This window comes from Astatotilapia calliptera, chromosome 2 (genome assembly GCF_900246225.1).
Source record: "Astatotilapia calliptera chromosome 2, fAstCal1.2, whole genome shotgun sequence".
In the NCBI taxonomy this organism is placed as follows: Eukaryota; Metazoa; Chordata; class Actinopteri; order Cichliformes; family Cichlidae; genus Astatotilapia; species Astatotilapia calliptera.
Window position 1 is genome coordinate 26,553,650 of NC_039303.1, and position 20,118 is coordinate 26,573,767.

Below are 20,118 nucleotides of genomic sequence, written 5' to 3' on the forward strand. Positions count from 1 at the left end.
TCAAATTAAACTGTGATGGACTCTTAGAGTTAACTATAAAAAGTCTGTGGAAGCCAAAGCAGTGAAGGGTATTTTTTTAGAAAGTCCACACTGACTTGAAGCATGCAGTCTTTTTTTTTCTTGTAGTGTTTATGACCTCAGCATAACCTGATAAAAGGACCCGATATGAATTTCATTCTGTGTACAGCATTACAATGTAAAGCACACAGAGTGACACCATTATGTGAAGGATGTAGCTGATGACGGTTACAGTGGGGTTCTGCCATTAATGGGAGGCAGAGGTTATGAAGTGTACAATTTTACTTTAGATGAGAAAAATCCATCCACCCTTGAGTTATGTAACGCTGCTTTACGATCATGCTAGGACTCTGGTAAAAGGTTGCGAGCAGAGTATATTAAAGGTGATAAGGTTACCAAATATACTCCATCAGTTTTTCATGCATTCATATTTGAGCTATTTTAACTTATGCACAAACATTGGACTTTTTTATGACCAAGTAACTAAAACAGCCACAATAAAGCACACTTTATTTTTGACACATTATTAGAGAGAAAAATCCAGACAAAACTCCATCCACATCATTTTTACTGATGTAAATTAGCTGTAAATGAATGCAGTTTAGAGGACGGGGATGAAGTGAAGTCTGTCAGCAGCTAGGAAGCTAAATTAGTTTTTGTTAATATTTGCATTTGGACTTTAGACATTTAGACAAATGAAAATATATTACTGTCACTAAAACACACACACAACAAAAAGATTAGAGAGTGACAAGCAACGAGCTATTTGCCAGACTTTGAGCTATTCCGCTAACATTGTAGCCTCTGTATACACAGGTCAGATCAGATATCAGAACTGCTTTTGTGTCATTGTAATATGTGTTGGTGCACCCTTGAAAACAAGGTAATTCATCTGAAAGAGTTTATCCTGCTTAGGGTGAGTATTATTACCAAAAAATAGCCACGAGGATGAAACCCCTTGACTCTCGATACATAGCATTTTTTTTTTTAATCTCTTTTACCTCTCAAGTATTCTTCATCCAAACTGATGACACAGAACCAATATCATAACCTGTCTGGAGAAATATCAGAAGCTCTTCTGACTTCAGCTCTGTTTCTTAGTAATTATGTTGTGATTAATTTTTACTTGTGTAGCTTTCACATCCGAGCAGGATAACTCCCACTCATCTTGCGTAAAAAGCAAACAAACACTTTGGAATCAGCACTGTTAAATGAAGAAGATTGCATCTGCTCTCAAAGATTTTAATCTTCTGCTTTTTTTGATTTGGAGAGATGATCCCGGGACTTTGTGACACTCTATAATATGCTGTCTGCTGCTCTCATCCTCAGTGTGGAGGAAATGAATATATGCTTGGCTGCTCTTAGTGCTTTAATCCATTTAATGCACCCTGGGCAAAGGAGAGGAGAGAGGAATACGCAGCCTGCTGTGGTGCGTGCGTCTAAAAGAGCTTGACTATTGCATTGAAGCAGAACCGCTGACTGCATGCAGTTCTTGTTGCGGCTGTCATTGTCGTGTGTAATTCGCTCGCTCGCATCAGTCAGGGTGTTCAATATTTGAAGAAAAAAAAATGGTTCCTTGATATCTTTCAAGAATAAATAAGTGTGCTCAAACTATTTTTCTCACTGCCCAAATGCTGCTTTCAATCTTTATGACGTTATTCTGACAGACTCATGATATATTGACCATTTTGCCAACTTTTGTCCATTTATTGTCTGCAAAGATGACAAAGTAGCAAGTCCAGTTTCACATTGATATCGATTCTGGAGGCATTCAGCCAGAACAATTAAATGGAGAGAGTGTATCAGATAGTTTTGGGGGGATAGCGTCTCCCATTGTTGCCTTTTGACTCATATAAATTGTGTATAGCCACACACGCACTTCAGCTCTTCTGGTCTTTTATGAGGTGGACTTGGTGGAATCGTTTTATAGAAGGTAGCACGTTGGAAGGCTACCTGCGGAGGGATGTTTATTTCAGTTGTGAGTGTAGGTGGCCCACTGAGTGATGGCTGCACCGTGATTTGTGATGAATCAGACTGCAACTGTGCACTTTCATCCTTGTTAATGGGGTGCGATCAATACCGTAGCTCTGTATCAGGAACCACAGAGTGATAAGTGCAGCATGAGTATTGGGTTGGGGGGAGGAGACACATGCCAGTCGATGGGAATGTGGAGATAATCAACAAGATCGCAGGTAATACTCCGGGTGGTCTTTTGCAGGAGCGTTTGAAAGGATCAATCTCTATTGCATAATGACTGCTCCTACAGTACATTTGGGAACATTTGTGTCTTTGTGGTAAAGGCAAGAATAGGAGAAAGATGAGAGGATTTATACCATAGATAAACAGAAGAAGTCATTTTTTTGTGAAAGCTTGTCACATTGTAATAATTCTAGCTGTTCTTTGGAAGTGTCCTTAATTTTTCATGCCTTTGTCACTAAAGCACATAACTTTATTTCTAATCCAGCGCCAAGAATGGGAAGAGATAGCACTAAAGACTCCTCCAACATTTTATGGTAAATTTCACACCTCCCGTCAGTGGTGGACTTTCCCTGAAGTGTCTAAGAGGTGCACGCTGCCTCTCTCCTTGAGGCCCCGGCACTGTCTCAGCTAATTGTCACAGCTCGTTTCCTCCTCTCTCCTCCACGCCAGTGTGATAGCCTGTGCTCAGCCATGTGTGTGAAGTTTGAGAAAGCAAAGTTGATTGCAAAGTGGTGGTGTTATGACAGGGGCGCTGAGAGGTTTGTGCAATGCAGTGTTTGTTTACGAGCGCGCGAGGGGTTGGGGAGGACAGAAACGTAGGAAGTAATGAATAGAACGCAGTCAGACGTTAATTAGATACGATGGTTGATGCACTGGAGACAGGCATATTTTTGTGCGTGTGTATGCTTAGGTTTACTATAAGCCCCCGACAAATGAACGTCTGATGGCATTAAAATAATTAACGGTTGTGCTTTATGACTCTTTCCGCTGCCCTGTTGCAGTCATAAGCCGAGCCAAGCACAAACCAGAGCTGGAAAGACAAAAGATATACAGAGTGTATCATTTTTTTCTCTTTTACAGTGCGTAAAGTAAACTGTTTGTATTGGGGATATATGATCAGAGCCGGAACGCCTATTAAAACAAGTAAAACAAGCTGAAATGTGCATAGCTGCACTGGCAGTAGCTAATCTGTCAGAAGCATTAGTGCAGCTTTTTGTTACACAGTGACAAATGCACTGAGGCTTTTTTACGGGTGAGACAAAATAGTCTGTGTTTGAGCCTCGAAGCTGCTTCGTCTTCAAAGCTGTGACTTTTCTGATCATACTGAAAGTTGAAATCGGATTGACACAATAATGAAAATTCTGTTTCATCTTAAGGTTTGTTTGGTTAGATTTTTATGTGACGACACAAGAAAACGTTCTAAGAGTCAAAACCGAGCCTGCACAACATTTTTTTTCCCTCATTACTTTTGTTAGTGACAGAGAGAGAGAGACTTCACGTGCAATTGGCTTGTGTAGTCAGTCAGTCAGTCAGTCAGTCAGTCAGTCAGTTGGTAGGCAGGCAGACAGGTGCCGAGCACCGATATGTTTCTTATCGTCAAACTACCTCCTCTTGGCTCATCACAGTCCAGAGCGCATCACGCACATGCACACACACACGCACACACACACATCCTTGAGTGTGATATGAAGACAGGAGAAGGAGAGGGAAGGGAGGGGAGATTTGAGAGTCTATTTACCTATCTTGGAAAATAAACTCTTCTGTGTTTTGACGCTTGATTCAGTGCAGAGGATTCTTTTTGCCTTGCAGCACGCTTGCCTTTTGAAAAACAAAACACGTTTGTTTTTAATTGAAATAACATTTAATTGGTCAGGAATGTTGCAGATGACGATTTCTGCTTAATGGAATCATTAATCAGAAATCCTTCATGGTTCCAGAGGAATCGACATAACCATACCAAAGTGCAAGTTTATTATATTAAAAGGCAGACTGATCATTAGAAAAGTCTTTTTTCCAATTATGTTAGCGCAGCTGAAAGCTGTATTGCTGATTAAAGATGCAAGAAATATGACTAGTTGAGTGTCTGGAGCACGAGCCTCTGTGGGTTCGCTTGTAGTCTCAAAATGGTATTCTTGTTTCAAGAAATGAAAGCTATTCCATGTGGGAAACAACAGTGTGTACTACTCCGTTCACAGAGCGGCGCTGCCCAGAATAGAAAGAGAAGAGAGAGGCCAAGAAGATGAGTCCAACAGAGCCTATAGTGTGAGAAACAGACACCTCACAGGTTCTAAGCTGGCAGCTTCATTAAACAGTATCTACAAAACCCCAGTCTCAACATCGACAGTAAAGTGGAAACTCAACTATCCTGGCTTCACGGCAGAAGTGGAAAGAAAAAGCCACATCTGGCACTAAAGGGAAAAGATTAAGATGGGCAAAAGAACACAGACACAGGACAGGAGAAGGTATGAAACACCTGTTATGAACAGATGGAGCCAAGTTCAAGGGGTTTGCGTTAGAAAGTAGGAAACTTGTGCGATGCTGGAGAAGAAGAAAAAGTGAACGCGAGGAGGGCTGGACATCATCTGTCAAACACAGTGAAGGGGAATGAGATGACTTCCTCAAACAGAATAGAAAGGATCTTCACTGTGTTTGCCACATCATGCCGCACCCTGTGGATGCTGCTTGATTGGAGGCAATTTTCTCCCTTAACAAATAAATGACCCAAAACGAAGCTCCAAACTATGCAGAAATTTTTAGAGAAGAAACCATCAGCAGGTATTTTGTCTGAATGGAGTGACCAGCACAGTAATAGGATTTCAACCCTTGTGAGCTTTTGTGAGAACACCTTGATTGTACAGGACATAATGAGTGCACACAATGCAATCTAACTTGTAGGAGGCACTTCAGGAAGCATGGGATGAATTTTTCTGTGAACATCAACAAAATGAGCGCTCAGATGCCACCGAACCTGATTGCTGGATGAGGTTTGAATGACAAAATTATTATATCCGGTAAAGGTCCTTATTTTGAACCTCGCAAATGCATTCATTGTGTTTTGCGTTCACTTTACAACTTATTTGCTGATGAGAGGATTATGCTTCATTAAAATTTGCAGTGGTAATGTTTATCTTTGGGATTTCAAAATAATGAATGACCCGCTGCTGTGGCAACACAACCCTTTATTCGCTGTACCCCTTTTTATTAGGAGCATGGCCACCCGCTTCATTACACTGACTACATTTGAGCATTTTTACTAAAAAGCCGTGAGAAAAAGAGAGGACCAGAGAGGTAGCCAGGAGCCCGAAGGTGACATTTACGATTTTAAGATAAGAGCTGTGCGTACTTAATTAAGAAATAGCAAGGGACACAAACCACTCTCTTCTTCATTGTTCCCGTAGGAAAGCTTATTTCATGCTTCAGAAAGCCTTCACAGTGCACATGTGCACCATTTGTGTGTGTCTTTGTGTCTGTAAGGAGGAGGTGCGCAGGGTAGTCAAATAATGAGTCCCCGACAAAAAGTCTTTAAGCATGGAGATACGATATATGCAAGCACAAACTCACATTCTCTGCCTTGCATGAAAAGTAGTGTGTACAGCTTTAAACACCTTTATGCTGTTGGGTATTTGCGGATATTGCGCTGCTATTCTCAGGATATTGCACTCAAACTGGAAATTGCTTCATTTCTTTTACTCTCATTTCTGTTATTAGATAGACACACATTTGTACTTCTGTCTGTGTGAGGATACTCCGTGGCATATTGCAGTCCCCAGCCTCCATCACTGACCTGAAACCGGGCCTTAGCTGACAAATAGCCCTTTGAAGGTGTGTCAGAAAGTGAGAATTTCCTCCCTGCAAGGGCCCTAAAAAGCTCACGGAGATAGCACACTACTGCTATTTCAGTAGTAAATCTGACCAGTATATGGTAGTATATAACAAGCCAACATACGGTAGTTTTAGCACTTTTAAAAAAAAGTTAGTTCAAATAATTGTCCAAAAACAGTAACCCTGAAGTGCAAAAATGAATGCGTGTATTCAGCAGTCTGACTGTAACTCAGTAGGTTGTAATTAAATACTCCATAGGACAGGGATCACTGTGGAAGCTGAGGATCAGGGACCCATAGTATCATCCTCACAGTGCAGCAGCTGTAAGCCTCAAGGATGAGGTATAAAGAGATGTTATAAGTAAGATGATACACTGTACAACCCGCTGAGACTACCTCATCATCCTCTTACAAATGCTGGTCTTTAACAGCGCCTCTCTCTCTCTCACACACACACACACACACACACACACACACACACACACACACACACACACACTGTTCGCACGCAGGACATCAACAAAAGCAGAGTACCATTTATTGCACTGATTTAGGATTTGTACAAAGCTGAAAAAAAAATCAGATTTATTTACTGTTTTCACTGCATCCATTAACAAGCCGATGGTACAATGTGAAGGCTGTTACTCATCTCTTTAGAATTACCTTTCACATTTTGTCACTCGCTGTTTTTGATTGGCCGGGTGCACGCGTGTCTGTGTAAATGCATCTCTGTTGCTCATGTTTCGCTTCTTTGTTTTCAGATTCAGATCTTGCTGGGATTCTTTTTTAACAATCATTTTTCTCCCTCACTGTTCATATACATATAATATTTATTTATATTTCAATTTAGTCAGGGGCATGCCATTGAAGTGTCACATTTTATGGTGATTTGAAATGCACGGCTGCATTCAGGACCTGTTGAGAATGAGTTTGCTGATCGCTGCCATTTACGGATGATCTCATAAAGAAGATTTTCATGTGGCTTCTGTTGAGGACGCCGCATTTTTACAAATAGGTCTCTTGAAGCGTTCCATTGCTGGTGCAAGCAGACTAGTTTCAGCTACACCCTGGGCAGTCTGAATTTTTTGATTGTAACTGTACTGATGAATAGATTTTTAGGATGACTGTGATGTCTCTTTCTGAGATCTAAGGGGCATCGGGTCTTTGTTCCTGGACTCATTAAAATATTTATAAGGCATTAGAAAAATCTGGAGACAAGAAAACACAAAATAACAGCAGCGCTTTCAGAGATGAACTAAATCACATCCTGTTTTGTTCTTTTTTAGAGTTACATTTCACTTCCACATCCTTTTATCATATAAACTAGTTGTACATTAATGTAATTTAAAAGACACATTGAGGAACTGAACTCTCCTTTTTTTTTGATAATTGCTTTCAGACTTTAGACATTTACACAAATGAAAATATATTACTGTCACTAAAAAACACACACATCTGCACACAAAGAAAAAAACGATCACAGAGCGACAAGCAACTATGAGCTGTTCGCCAGACTTTGCTGACACTGGAGCCTTTGTCATGCTAGTACACAGGTCAGGTCTTGTATCAAAACTGCTTGAGTGTCATTGTGATGTGTGTTGGGACACCACTGTAAACAAAGTGATTCATCTGATAGAGATTATTCTGCTTAGTGTCAAAAAATATTGAGCAATGGGGCTAGATTCCTGGACATTTTGATGACAATCGGGTCAAACTCACAGCAAATGGGAAAATCAGTACAACCTTTATATCACCCACAATTTTTTGCGGATCCTCTTCAATTTCACAACAATATAGTAGGCCTTGAGTGACAAGAGTACCTTGGTTGACTAAGCATTTGACCTTGACCTTTATTGTTAGCACCCAAAGTCAAAGCTGACCTTGAAACCCTTTTGGCTCTCAGCGAAGGCGGTCGCACTTTTCTCCTCTCCTGCCCTTATCTTCCCTGCTTAGCTTCTTATGTCCTTGTCTTGTGTTTTTACTTACTTTTTACTTCTGTTCAAACCCCCACAAGGCTGCCCGCTGGGATTGAAATGATGGGACGAGGCGTGAGTTTCTCAAAATGGGCTCATTGAGTGCAGCACGGAGAAGATCTTGGAGAACGCACGACTGCCGTGAATACTCAGAACAAGACCTCTGAGTGAAAAACTGGATTACATCTGGAGGGGCTCGCTCGAATAACATCTTTGAGCGCAAATTCGATCACATCTTGGGGAAGTGCACTGCGGTCGTGAGTTCTCAGAACCTGCTCTTTGAGCAAAAAGAACGACAACATCACGGAAAGTAAGTTTGGATAACATCATAGAAAGCTCACGGCTCTCCAACGGGAGATTGAGAGACCAATGTTGGACTGTTAGTACAGTTTTGAAATTCATATGAGTTGTTCGCACTAAAGTAAAAACCATCATCACTTCATGCGGAGTCCCCTTCGGCGTCAGCTGCAGCCTCAAGGCTGGAGCTGAACAAAACACCCTGATAACGACTGTGTTTAGACTGTTCCCCCCATTCCATGCAAGGCCACCTGGGTTGGCTGGAAGACTGTTTACTTAGCCTGGCAGGGCAAAGGATACTGTCTCAGCTGAACTCTGGACACACACATACACACTGATATGCACACACTGATCCCCCCTCCCTTTCGAAACGCCTTCAACGCTTGTGCAGTCGACTGGACCAGCGCAGACATGCTGCAGGCCCGGATGCGCTGTCAACACCGGCTCTCTCTTACCCTTTACCCGCCCCTGTTGCTTGTCTTGTGTTTCTATGGTGTATTGATAGTCATGTGCTTTTTGTGCTGAGGTGGGTTTTTTTTCTGTTATCAAACTGTTCTCCCACTAGGAGCTCAGTCTGAGTGGAGTTTTTTTTCTCCTCCTCTTACCTCATGCTATGTATTTTCGTTGATTTTTTTTCCTATCAGCCTACCTTTCTGACATGTCTCCCCAATGTGATGTTTGTGTAAAGTTGGTCAGAAGGTTCCTTTGTAAGTGCGCATGCGCCATTAGCGTGCTGCCCGCTGTAACCCTAATTTCCTTCGGGATTAATAAAGTATTCTGATTCTGAAAAAAAAAATCAAGAAACCATCTCAAGTAATATGTCATGTGAAAGGCCACAGAGAGAGCTTTATACAGCACTGTTTTTCTTTTTTTGATACAAAGCCCTGCAATGTCAAAGGCTACGTTCACACTGCAGGCGAAAGCGCATCAAATCCGATTTTTTTGACCCTATGCGACCCATATCCGATCATGGTGTGACAGTGTGAACGGCACAAATCCGATATTTTCAAATCCGATCTGGGTCACTTTCGTATGTGGTACTGAATCCGATACATATCCGATGTTTCAGAAAGCGACTGCTGTGTGAACGGTCAGGTCGCATTAAATCCGTCTTTTACGTCACCGACACAAGACAGACGCCAATTATCAGCGCCAGAGAAGACATCGCGAACGCTTCTCTGGCCATCCCGTGTAGATATCAGTGAAACTGTTGGGAAGACAATGTTGGAGAAACGTGAACATTTTATTTGTACTGTATAATCTGCAGATTCTGACAGAAATCTGCAACTATCCTTTGAAGCACCGCTCCTCTCTAAAACAGCAATAAGGATCATTATTAGGTTATTTACATTATTATGTAAATAACAAAATAACTTAAAGAAAAAATTGGGAAATGTAAAGTCCGAACTCTTTATATTAAGGGTCATCAGTCAAACAATACTGTTTGCTCTGGGTCTAAACAGAGCGCGTTGTGTGTGAAGTCTTCTTTTGCGCATGCGGGCCGCTTTGAGCGTTCACACTAGAGCGCGTTTGCTGTCGCATTTTATTTGTAGTGTGAATGAGCAGACAAAAAAAATCGGATTTGATCAAAAAAATCGGAATTGAGCATCAAGACCTGCAGTGTGAACGTAGCCATAGTGATGTCATCAAGTTTTCTCACTCAATGAATATTTCTTAAGATTTCAAGTGTTTACAGCTTATAAAATCCTCATACTGCTCCAATCATACATTTAAGATAATAAAAAACATCAGTGTATACTGTAATTCTTCAAGGTCAAAGGTCAAAGATCAGGGTCACACGAATTCGAAAAATTAGTTTCCATTGGATCATCTCTAAACGTTATAGCAATATATTAGTTATTGGGGGACATTTTTATTGTTTGAGCTACAGATACATCAAGATGTAATTTAACAATGACACAAAAAGAACAATATACCACACTAGATTTCCTTATTAACAATGCTAACATCAGCATAAATGATCTATGATAACAATGCAGACGTCACTATTGGGGAGTTCCAAAAAAAACAGTCTGACGTCAGCATGTTGTAATAAAAATGTCATAAAACATCAAAGTTTCAATTTAGTCCTCGCCCTTCAGGGGGAGTTGCGCTCTCTGAATGCTCTTGTTATTCTCTGTTTTTAAGGATGTTATTATTTTACAACACATACAGCGCTAAAACAAGTCTTACTCACACCCTGGGCAGACTGTATTCTTTGATTGTAACTGTACTGATGAATAGATTTTTTACGATGAATGTGATGTCCCTTTCTGAGATCAGAGGGGCATCGGGTCTGTGTTCCTGGACTCATTAAAATATTTATAAAGGCATTAGAAAAATCTGGAGACAAGAAAACAAAATAACAGCACCGGTAGAAAAAAAGGAGATAGCCCACATAAACACTTTCAGAGACGGACTAAATCATACCCTGTTTTGTTCTGTTCAGTTACATTTCACTTGTCAAACTCCATTTTTCCTAATCCATTATCGCCGTGCCTTTAAGCTTTTTAATGTGTAATTCTGCAGCAGTCGTTTCTTCACTGGGAAAAGTAGATGTCAAGATGAAACTCTCAGAATACATAATGACTTCATTAGTGGTCCTTCTCCGTGATTAATTGGAGCGCTGTGTCACACAGTGTGACAGAGCTGCTCATTGTCAGATAGTGTTGTGACAGAACATGAGGACCATGTAGACGAGCATAGAGATGATCACGCCTAGCCGTGTACACGTGTAGGACACACACACACACACACACACACACACACACACACACACACACACACACACACACACACACACACACACACACACACTAAGAAGTACACCCTGCTTCTAAAAGTTCCGCTATTATTTAGAAGAGATAAAACTTGGTTTAAATAGTGAACTTTGCAAAAAGAAAAGACAGTCTGCCTGTGATTGGCCGATTACAATAGTTTAGCTTCTAATTTGTGTTGTACAGTTATTTCATTTTTAACCTTAATTTATATTTTATTCCTTCCTAGTTAAATTTACCCTTTTTAATTTTTCATATTTATTTCCTATCTTATTCATAGCCTTTCCTTTTTTTGTTTTCTTTAGGTCACGAGCAGTTGTCCAAGCATTTCACTACATATCGTACTGCGTATGACTGTGTACGTGACAAATAAAATTTGAATTTGAATTTGAGCTTCAATTAGAAGCAGCAGTCTCTGCTTTACCGCAGTTCTTTTCTTTTTCTATCAACATGTTAGCACAAGCCTAGCCTTGTTAGCTTCCCAAAGATGTTGGCATCTGTTTGTCTAAACAGAAGGAGAAGAGACATCTGAGGACTCTCAGAGCCTCCCAGCTCGAGGGACCAGACATAAGGAAATTTGCAGTGTTTGATGGCTGCTCTGAGCTCAACATCTTAGAGCATTCAACTGCGAAAACAAGTTGAATCCAGAGTATACACAAACGAAAGAAGAAAGAGAGAGTTGTAGCCAGAAATGATGGAGAAGTCGAGTGTGGGAGACGCAGGAGAGAGGGCAGAGATGGAGTGACTTTAGGGTCACAGCATCAAAAACCGAATTGGCCGAAGATCTGTGTGCTGGTTTTCAACCGGTAAGTGCTGCACCCCTAGGAAATCCAGTCTGGCCTTTGATGAGTTTACCTGCTAATGTTGCCCCCTGATGACATGTGAACAAAGACACTGGAGAGAAATTTGAGCGGGGTCCTTGAGCAGTGCATGGGTTGTCAGATAGAGAGAACCCTGCAGTAAGCTCACATGGCAGACTGTCATTTAATCAATTTTATCAATACAGCCATTGAATTGGGCCAGCTCCCGTGTCAGTAGCAATGTACCAAAAGAGTAAAAGAGACCTCTTAACCGAAGCGGACTGGTGTTTGAAACTAGGATTCAAACGGCAGCTTCACTGTATTAAAGTACATCTGTCTTTGATGAAAACCTTTGGAAAAGATTTGATACAGGCTACAAGCACAGGTCTCTAACCTGCCTCTGGATGGTTCAAATGGTTTGATGTCTCTGTGGTGTCCTATTTAGTGCCTATTACCTTCTACTGTCACTATATTTCAGGAGGGTTTGGAGATAAATCCTTCATTTATCCCACAATCAGTATCGGCCTAAAAATCATGTAAGGAGAAATTTGATGCAGAAAGTGTGAGGAGAGAGTCCAATAAAATCCAGCTAAGCTACACTGCTATATTAAGTGTCTATGAAGCATTTCTGGTGATGTGACTGTGGCTTAACTGCATCTCAGACTTAATCGCTATCTGATCTGTCAGTCTGAACTAGTTTTTTTTTCCACTATATGGTTTCGAATGCCCTTGCCCTATCTTAAAAGCTTACACTGGAGTCTCCTAGGGAAAAACATCACCATGTATATAATGCACGGATGCAGAAAAACAGACTCCTTTCCCTCCTGCCTTTGATAGTTATACCTTCCATATGGTTGAGTTGTAGTTTGTATCCACCCTCACAGAGGATGATTTTATGTTTTCTGTCCCCGGCAAGTCAGGTCCACTGTGGCCTTCTCCACTCATCACAGTTTGTTCAAATCTCTGTGAAGTGGAAAAGGACACTGGCCTCTCTTTGCTGGGAGTAACACCATTCAGGAGCACCACTTTATTTGTGGGGTACAACTACATGCAGCTGTCAAACTGAACAAAAGTGTCAAATGTGTTTACAGATTTGATGAAATGAAACTTTTTGGTCACGCTAGCAGCATGTCGATTGGTCAGTCTGTGTGCTGTTCAGTCTAGTAGTTTGGTGCAGACTAATACCTGACCACAACCATGAGATAGGTTTAATTTTTGTGCTTCCCATTTAATAGATGTCATTACAGTACATTGGATGATCAGCTAACGGCATCACTAGCTTAAATTTTAAATTTGTCTAATACGTTTTATAAACCAAATTGCCATGACCCTTATGTTAAGTGCTTTTGCTTGCAACGTTAGCTGGCTGACATGCTAAATGGGCTGCTGAACACCATGATTTATACCCGCCATTTCAGCATCATCATTATGAGCAAGTTAGCATGGTGACATTAGCATTGTGAAAGCACCACTGTGCGTAAGTGCAGCCTCACTGAGCTGCAAACATGGCTGCAGACTCGCAGTTATTGGCTTAGCAAAGCTCTGCATTGTACACCGAGACTGGATGAAAACTGGCAGGACACACAGGAACAAAGATGAAATTCTGTAGCGGGGTCGAAACGACATTTTACACATAAATCCGTCACGTTGCATTTGGAATGAAAATGCTCGATTTGGAGGGGGGTTGCAAGTTTACATCCCTAACATCTCTCACAGACTCACGCGGACCACTATCAGCTGATTCGTGAGACACTCTGCAAACTTTTTTCGTTTAAGTTGTCTCTGACCACCAACCCGTAACAAAAAGAGGTGATAAAATACACGGCAGGGTTTCGGCACAGAGGAGGTCTGACAAGCATAAAAGGCCACCTTTCGAAGACAATAAGTGGCCTATGAGTTGTTGTTTTTTTATATCCTAAAGCGCTCTGAGGATAAACAACATGTTTTGAATATTTCATATGCTAATTAGGGAAAATGTCCAACTGGGGGTGAGTGTTTCCTTTATGAAAAATAATCATGTTTGTTACACTATTCTGTAATGCCTAAAAATCCTAGTCTGAGATATTTCAGTCTCAAAGTGATAAACGATGAAAAATAAATAAATTTTGTGACATGTGTATGTAACATATACAGTACATTTCAACACAATGTCTTATGACTGCAGCAAATTTCATTACTGTATTGCCTGCAGACTTTTCACACTGCAGCATTATTAAACTCCCTCAAGCACATTCGACCATGGCAATAGCCGCTAGCTGATGTACCTGGCTATAACACAGACACCCCCCCTTCCCACTCTGCATCAGCTCTCTGCTCACTGGCATGGAATCAATGCAGAATTGCAGATGTGAGCAAAAGCTGCAGAGGACACACAGACACACACACAAAACGCCTCTGTACGTGCGAGCACAGCATTACTGCAATATCATAGCAACACAGGAGTCCCGCCAAGACAGGGTTCGCAACCTCCTGACAGAATATATATAGGTTATGTTTCTGAAGAAAGACACAGAGACTGAGAAGGTTAGAGGCTAAAGAATTGAGAACGATTATGCATGACTCGTTTTAAATGGCTTGTTACAGCGCAATCATTCAGTGAGGAAGACGCAGATGTATTTAAGCAAAATTTAACTCAATAGCTTTTGCCTGTGGCTCATTGATAAAGGATTTAGAGATTCATTTTTGTAAGACTAGGATTTATACGCTTTTGTTGGGTCAAACTCAAAGGGAAGGAGTTAGAAATCTTCTTTTTTTCCACAAGATTCATGCTCTGTCTAATAGGCCTTTTAGTTTGAATTACTTTTATCTTTTTGTACTATATCAACAGTCGCACAGTGTGATATTAACTTGGGAGCCGTATATACATATACAGCTTTGGCACATTAAGTCAGAGAAAATTGAAGGTAGGGTAGAAGGTGTACTTACGATCTCTGAATGCTTACTGATGGGTAGGAGTTTCTTTTTTTAAGCAGGGATCTGCCACAAACACACACACGCACACACGAATGCTGGGGCTGTTTTGTGTGTGTACTGTACCTGTTGAGAGACACAAAAGCAAAGAAAGCCTTAATGCTTGTCATATTGTGCAGACGCTTAAATAAGCAGAGTTTTGAGACAAGCTCTAACATAAAAAAAACAAAAAGTATTACATGGTAAGTAATACAATCAAACATGTTTACGTATGTGGGTGAGTAAAATACTACACATTTTCTTGCTTACATAATGTCTACACTGGTTTTTAAGAGGCATAATTGCAGATTTCTGCATGTCCCTGCAGCAATAATGCACGGCAGGCTGATGCAGCCAGTAAATGACAGTGGAAAGAACACATTTATGGAAGTCGGTTAACGGCAGAAGCATAATGATATACCTCAGAGCAGGAAAGTGTGCTGGATTTTTTATAAGGCAGTGATAATGGCTGGTGTGATGTTCTGGTTCTTCAGATTTTAAATAAAAATGAAAATAGACTTGGTGCCATATGGAATGAAAGCTATGGTCTGCACAGGCTAGACTAGGCTAGTCTTTAGACCATCTCCTTCTGGTGGACTATCTGTCAAACTGAAAGCAAAAACAGATGAATGATAAAAATTTATGAGCATACAGCCTTCAGCATGTGTAGCAGTCATTCAGGACTTCACATACAGCCCTGAGCCTGTGCTCTACTTGACCCCATGATTTTTACACTATAGGCACAGTTTAGGGACAGGACATCAATGAAATACCACTATTTGTTTCTACCTGTGGTAGTTCTAATTACAAACTCACTAATTTTATCCAGTTTAACACTGAGTAGAAGTTATGCACATAAAGTGGGGCAAAAAAGTATTTAGTCAGCCACCGATTGTGCAAGTTCCCCCACCTAAAATGATGACAGAGGTCAGTAATTTGCACCAGAGGTACACTTCAACTGTGAGAGACAGAATGTGAAAAAAAAAATCCATGAATCCACATGGTAGGATTTGTAAAGAATTTATTCGTAAATCAGGGTGGAAAATAAATATTTGGTCAATAACAAAAATACAACTCAATACTTTGTAACATAACCTTTGTTGGCAATAACAGAGGTCAAACGTTTACTATAGGTCTTTACCAGGTTTGCACACACAGTAGCTGGTATTTTGGCCCATTCCTCCATGCAGATCTTCTCGAGAGCAGTGATGTTTTGGGGATGTCGCCGAGCAACACGGACTTTCTATGGGGTTGAGGTCTGGAGATTGGCTAGGCCACTCCAGGACTTTCAAATGCTTCTTACGGAGCCACTCCTTTGTTGCCTGGGCGGTGTGTTTTGGATCATTGTCATGTTGGAAGACCCAGCCTCGTTTCATCTTCAAAGTTCTCACTGATGGAAGGAGGTTTTGGCTCAAAATCTCACGATACATGGCCCCATTCATTCTGTGCTTAACACAGATCAGTCGTCCTGTCCCCTTGGCAGAAAAACAGCCCCATGATGTTTCCACCCCCATGCTTCACAGTAGGTATGGTGTTCTTGGGATGCAACTCAGTATTCTTCTTCCTCCAAACACGACGAGTTGAGTTTATACCAAAAAGTTCTACTTTGGTTTCATCTGACCACATGACATTCTCCCAATCCTCTGCTGTATCATCCATGTGCTCTCTGGCAAACTTCAGACGGGCCTGGACATGCACTGGCTTCAGCAGCAGAACACGTCTGGCACTGCGGGATTTGATTCCCTGCCGTTGTAGTTCAAGGTTCAAGGTTCAAGGTTCTTTATTTGTCACATGCATAGTTATACAAGTATAACACACAGTGAAATGTAGCCTGACATGCTCCTCGACATGTGCAAAAATTGGGGGGGGGTGTAGAGGAAGAACATTATATATATACACATATAGTATATACACTGGGTGAATGTGCAGTAGTAGCAGCAAGCAGGTGAATTCTGTACATTAATATGAATAGACATCTGACTATTTTACAGGATAGACAATATAAACATATTTAAAATTAAAGGAATTTGAAATGTACATTGTGCCTTGGTTTAGAGTGTTTGGAAGAGAGTCCTGTCTCAGTCAATTATAGATGATGTGAGCGGGCGGGTGTGTGTGTTTAGGGCACGGATGGCTTGGGGATAGAAGCTCCTCTTGAGTCTCTCTGTCCTTGCCCGGAAGATGCGGAACCTTCTACCAGATTGCAGAACACACCATCAGTACCAGTGTGTTACTGATGGTGACCTTTGTTACTTTGGTCCCAGCTCTCTGCAGGTCATTCACCAGGTCCCCCCGTGTGGTTCTGGGATCTTTGCTCACCGTTCTCATGATCATTTTGACCCCACGGGATGAGATCTTGCGTGGAGCCCCAGATCGAGGGAGATTATCAGTGGTCTTGTATGTCTTCCATTTTCTGATGATTGCTCCCACAGTTGATTTTTTCACACCAAGCTGCTTGCCTATTGTAGATTCACTCTTCCCAGTCTGGTGCAGGTCTACAATACTTTTCCTGGTGTCCTTCGAAAGCTCTTTGGTCTTGGCCATGGTGGAGTTTGGAGTCTGACTGTTTGAGGCTGTGGACAGGTGTCTTTTATACAGATGATGAGTTCAAACAGGTGCCATTCATACAGGTAACGAGTGGGGGACAGAAAAGCTTCTTACAGAAGACGTTACAGGTCTGTGAGAGCCAGAGATTTTCCTTGTTTGAGGTGACCAAATACTTATTTTCCACCCTAATTTACGAATAAATTCTTTACAAATCCTACCATGTGGATTCATGGATTTTTTTTTCACATTCTGTCTCTCACAGTTGAAGTGTACCTCTGGTGCAAATTACTGACCTCTGTCATCATTTTAAGTGGGGGAACTTGCACAATCGGTGGCTGACTAAATACTTTTTTTGCCCCACTGTATGTCTATAGTACCATGCAAAAATCTTCAGGCCAAGGAGCCAGACTTTCTTTTTCTTTTTTTGGTGCAATATTTTATCTTTCAGAAATCGTCACAGAAGAGCCTTAAAAAGAGATGTCACAGGCAATATTATTGAAAAATTGTCTTTCATGAGTTTGATTTGTTAAAATAATAAAAAAGGGTTGTTGTTCTGCCTTTTATAACTTAAATCGGATATTATAGTTGTAAGCTGCCCTAGAGCTCCCTCTAGTGGCTGCTTTGTAATATGGGTTCGGTTACTTTGGGAAAGGAAAAAATAGGAACGTGAAGAAGAATAAAAGATGGCGGAAAGTGATACCGAATTGGTTATCGTTCTAAGGCTGATACCGGACCTTAAATGTGTTGCCTTGGACCAAGATTGTCGTAAGTATGGAGTGTCGATAAAATAATTATTCTTTGTTTTGGTGTAAAAATGGTACGATAATTTGTACATTTGAAAGTTTATCTTGTTAGCTTGCAGTAAGAGGGTAACAAGCTAGTTTACAATGTTAGTTAGCTAATACAGTATTTTGTACTTTCAGTTTTACGATGGTCAAAGAGAAGGCAATGGTCAGAGGCCATTCTTCAATAAATCAGCGCAAAAAGGAAAATAAGTCTGGTTATTGGAGCATCGTTATCTCGCTGTCTAGCTGGTGAAACTAAGAGACTCAGGGCGAGGACAGCATAGTTGTCATATTATTAGTTAATTCACATTTTTTCATTGTGATCATTGATCATTTTCCGCTGTTTTCATTAACAACTTTCAGCAAGGTTAGGTGGGTTGGTGGTTTCTCTTGTTTCCAGATCAACAACACAAGTCTTTGTGCTAGTAATAACACAGACCAATGTGTACAGATTAGTTCCAGGGGGACTTCTTTCACTCCAAATAGTGCCAGAACTGAATTCAGAGTTTCTTTAGAACAGTTTCATTTTTAGAGTATTGCACTCTTGCGTGTCTTCTTTGATTTAGGAATATGTTGAACAGTATAAGGGCCCTCTTCCTATTTCCTTTCAGGCTGTGGCTGCTGTTGATCCTTAACAGGTTGAAGCATTATGTTTCCTAATGCCTCAGGTGATAGCTGGACTCCATGGCGACTGAAACATAATGCTCTAGCATTGGTGCTAAATCCTGCTGACAAATTGATTTAGACTAATGGATGACTGGCATTATAACACATCCAGGTATTTTAAGCATTCGCCTCGTGTTTTTAGTTTACTGATTTCCCTGTATTTTCTCACCCACACTCTGCACTAATTTCATGATTCAGAAAGCCCTCTTTAGATTAGATTGGTTTATAGGTTTCAGAACATGCCATTGAACTGACATCATAATCACTCAAACATGCTCTGATTCAATATTTCATCACACTTTTCTAAAGACACGGACTGAGACGCTTTTCTCTTGTTGAGCACAGCGTTCTGGTTTTTAATGGACTCGAGAACATCTGCATGTATTTCATAATTCACTTCATAAATTATATGTTTCAAAGACAAGCTGCATGTCGCTTTGATTGCAGGATGCAAAGAAGAAATGAAGACTCGCCGGAGCCGTAGAGACCGCTACAAACTCTCTCGCAATACTTCTTACAACCGACCGAGGAGGATTCTTTACATGCCCAGTGCAGAATGCAAAAATAAGAATCAGATCTGACATAAAAGTAGGAAGATTTTAATTAGCACCAGCAAGCCCCCACTGGTGGTTCGTGTGTTAGTAAGGGTAAACGTTTCACAAGGCTGGCTCCAACCGTGGCACTATATTAGAGCTTCAAACCTCCACGGATGCTAAAGTAGTTGTGATTTTCTTAATACTGGAGACCAGAGGGGTCTTTTTGATTAAAAAAAATCATCATATTAAGTGTTTTCACTATAATAGATTAAGTAATCTACAGATACTGATTATGGTGGAGCGGAGCAAACAGAGTGAGGCTTAGGGATATGCAAATCCAGTTACAGCTGCCATTATCACCTTTTAGGTGAATGTGATAAACAGTAGCTTATTTTCACATTCAGCAGATACTGTACTTCTGGGCACAATAATAGATTTAATTCTAATACTAATACTCTTTTTGCTCTGGCTTTGGAGTCTATCCAGTCTCAGGGGAAATCTCCTGCTGCTACATGGCCCAGAGTGTTCACCAGTGTTCGCCTCTCACACAGTCACACTGCTATGTCGAAGATTTTGATTATTGCCTTTTAACGGCTTTAATTTAGTTTGATTTTTTTCACTACATACCGAGCCTTGAATCAGGATCACCGTTTAAAAAAAATGGGATGCACATTTTTAAAGGTCTTTGTTTTAGTTCATCATTCTTCATTATGAAATCATAGCTATGAGTTTGCCTCCTCCCTCACACTAATGTGTCACGTCTTGGCATCGGCATCACGGATGGTGTTGAGCTGTGAAAAGACATGGATTTGAATTTGCCAGAGGAAACAGTGGCACAAATGTCCATTATGAAAGAACTGGCTGTTCCATTAATTATGGTTTTAAACCCATAACCACAAAAATCTATTTGTTTCTTCATTTGGTTTCATATTTAATGCAGATTGAAGATTACACTGCATAGATGGTCTT

At 40.8% G+C, this 20,118-nt stretch overlaps 1 protein-coding gene across 3 annotated transcripts in view; it reads right to left on the minus strand.

Annotated features, from left to right (window-relative positions):
* The window catches only part of frmpd3 (FERM and PDZ domain containing 3), a 96,726-nt gene that overhangs the window by 36,844 nt on the left and 39,764 nt on the right, over nucleotides 1-20,118 (minus strand). For 2 of the 3 annotated variants that reach the window (XM_026190934.1, XM_026190912.1), the window contains exon 1: nucleotides 14,592-14,666. The exons of the other annotated variant lie outside the window; for it this stretch is intronic. The gene's annotated coding sequence lies outside the window, so the exon portion shown is untranslated. Of the gene's footprint in view, nucleotides 1-14,591; nucleotides 14,667-20,118 lie in introns of those variants that run through there. 3 annotated transcript variants of the gene reach the window in all.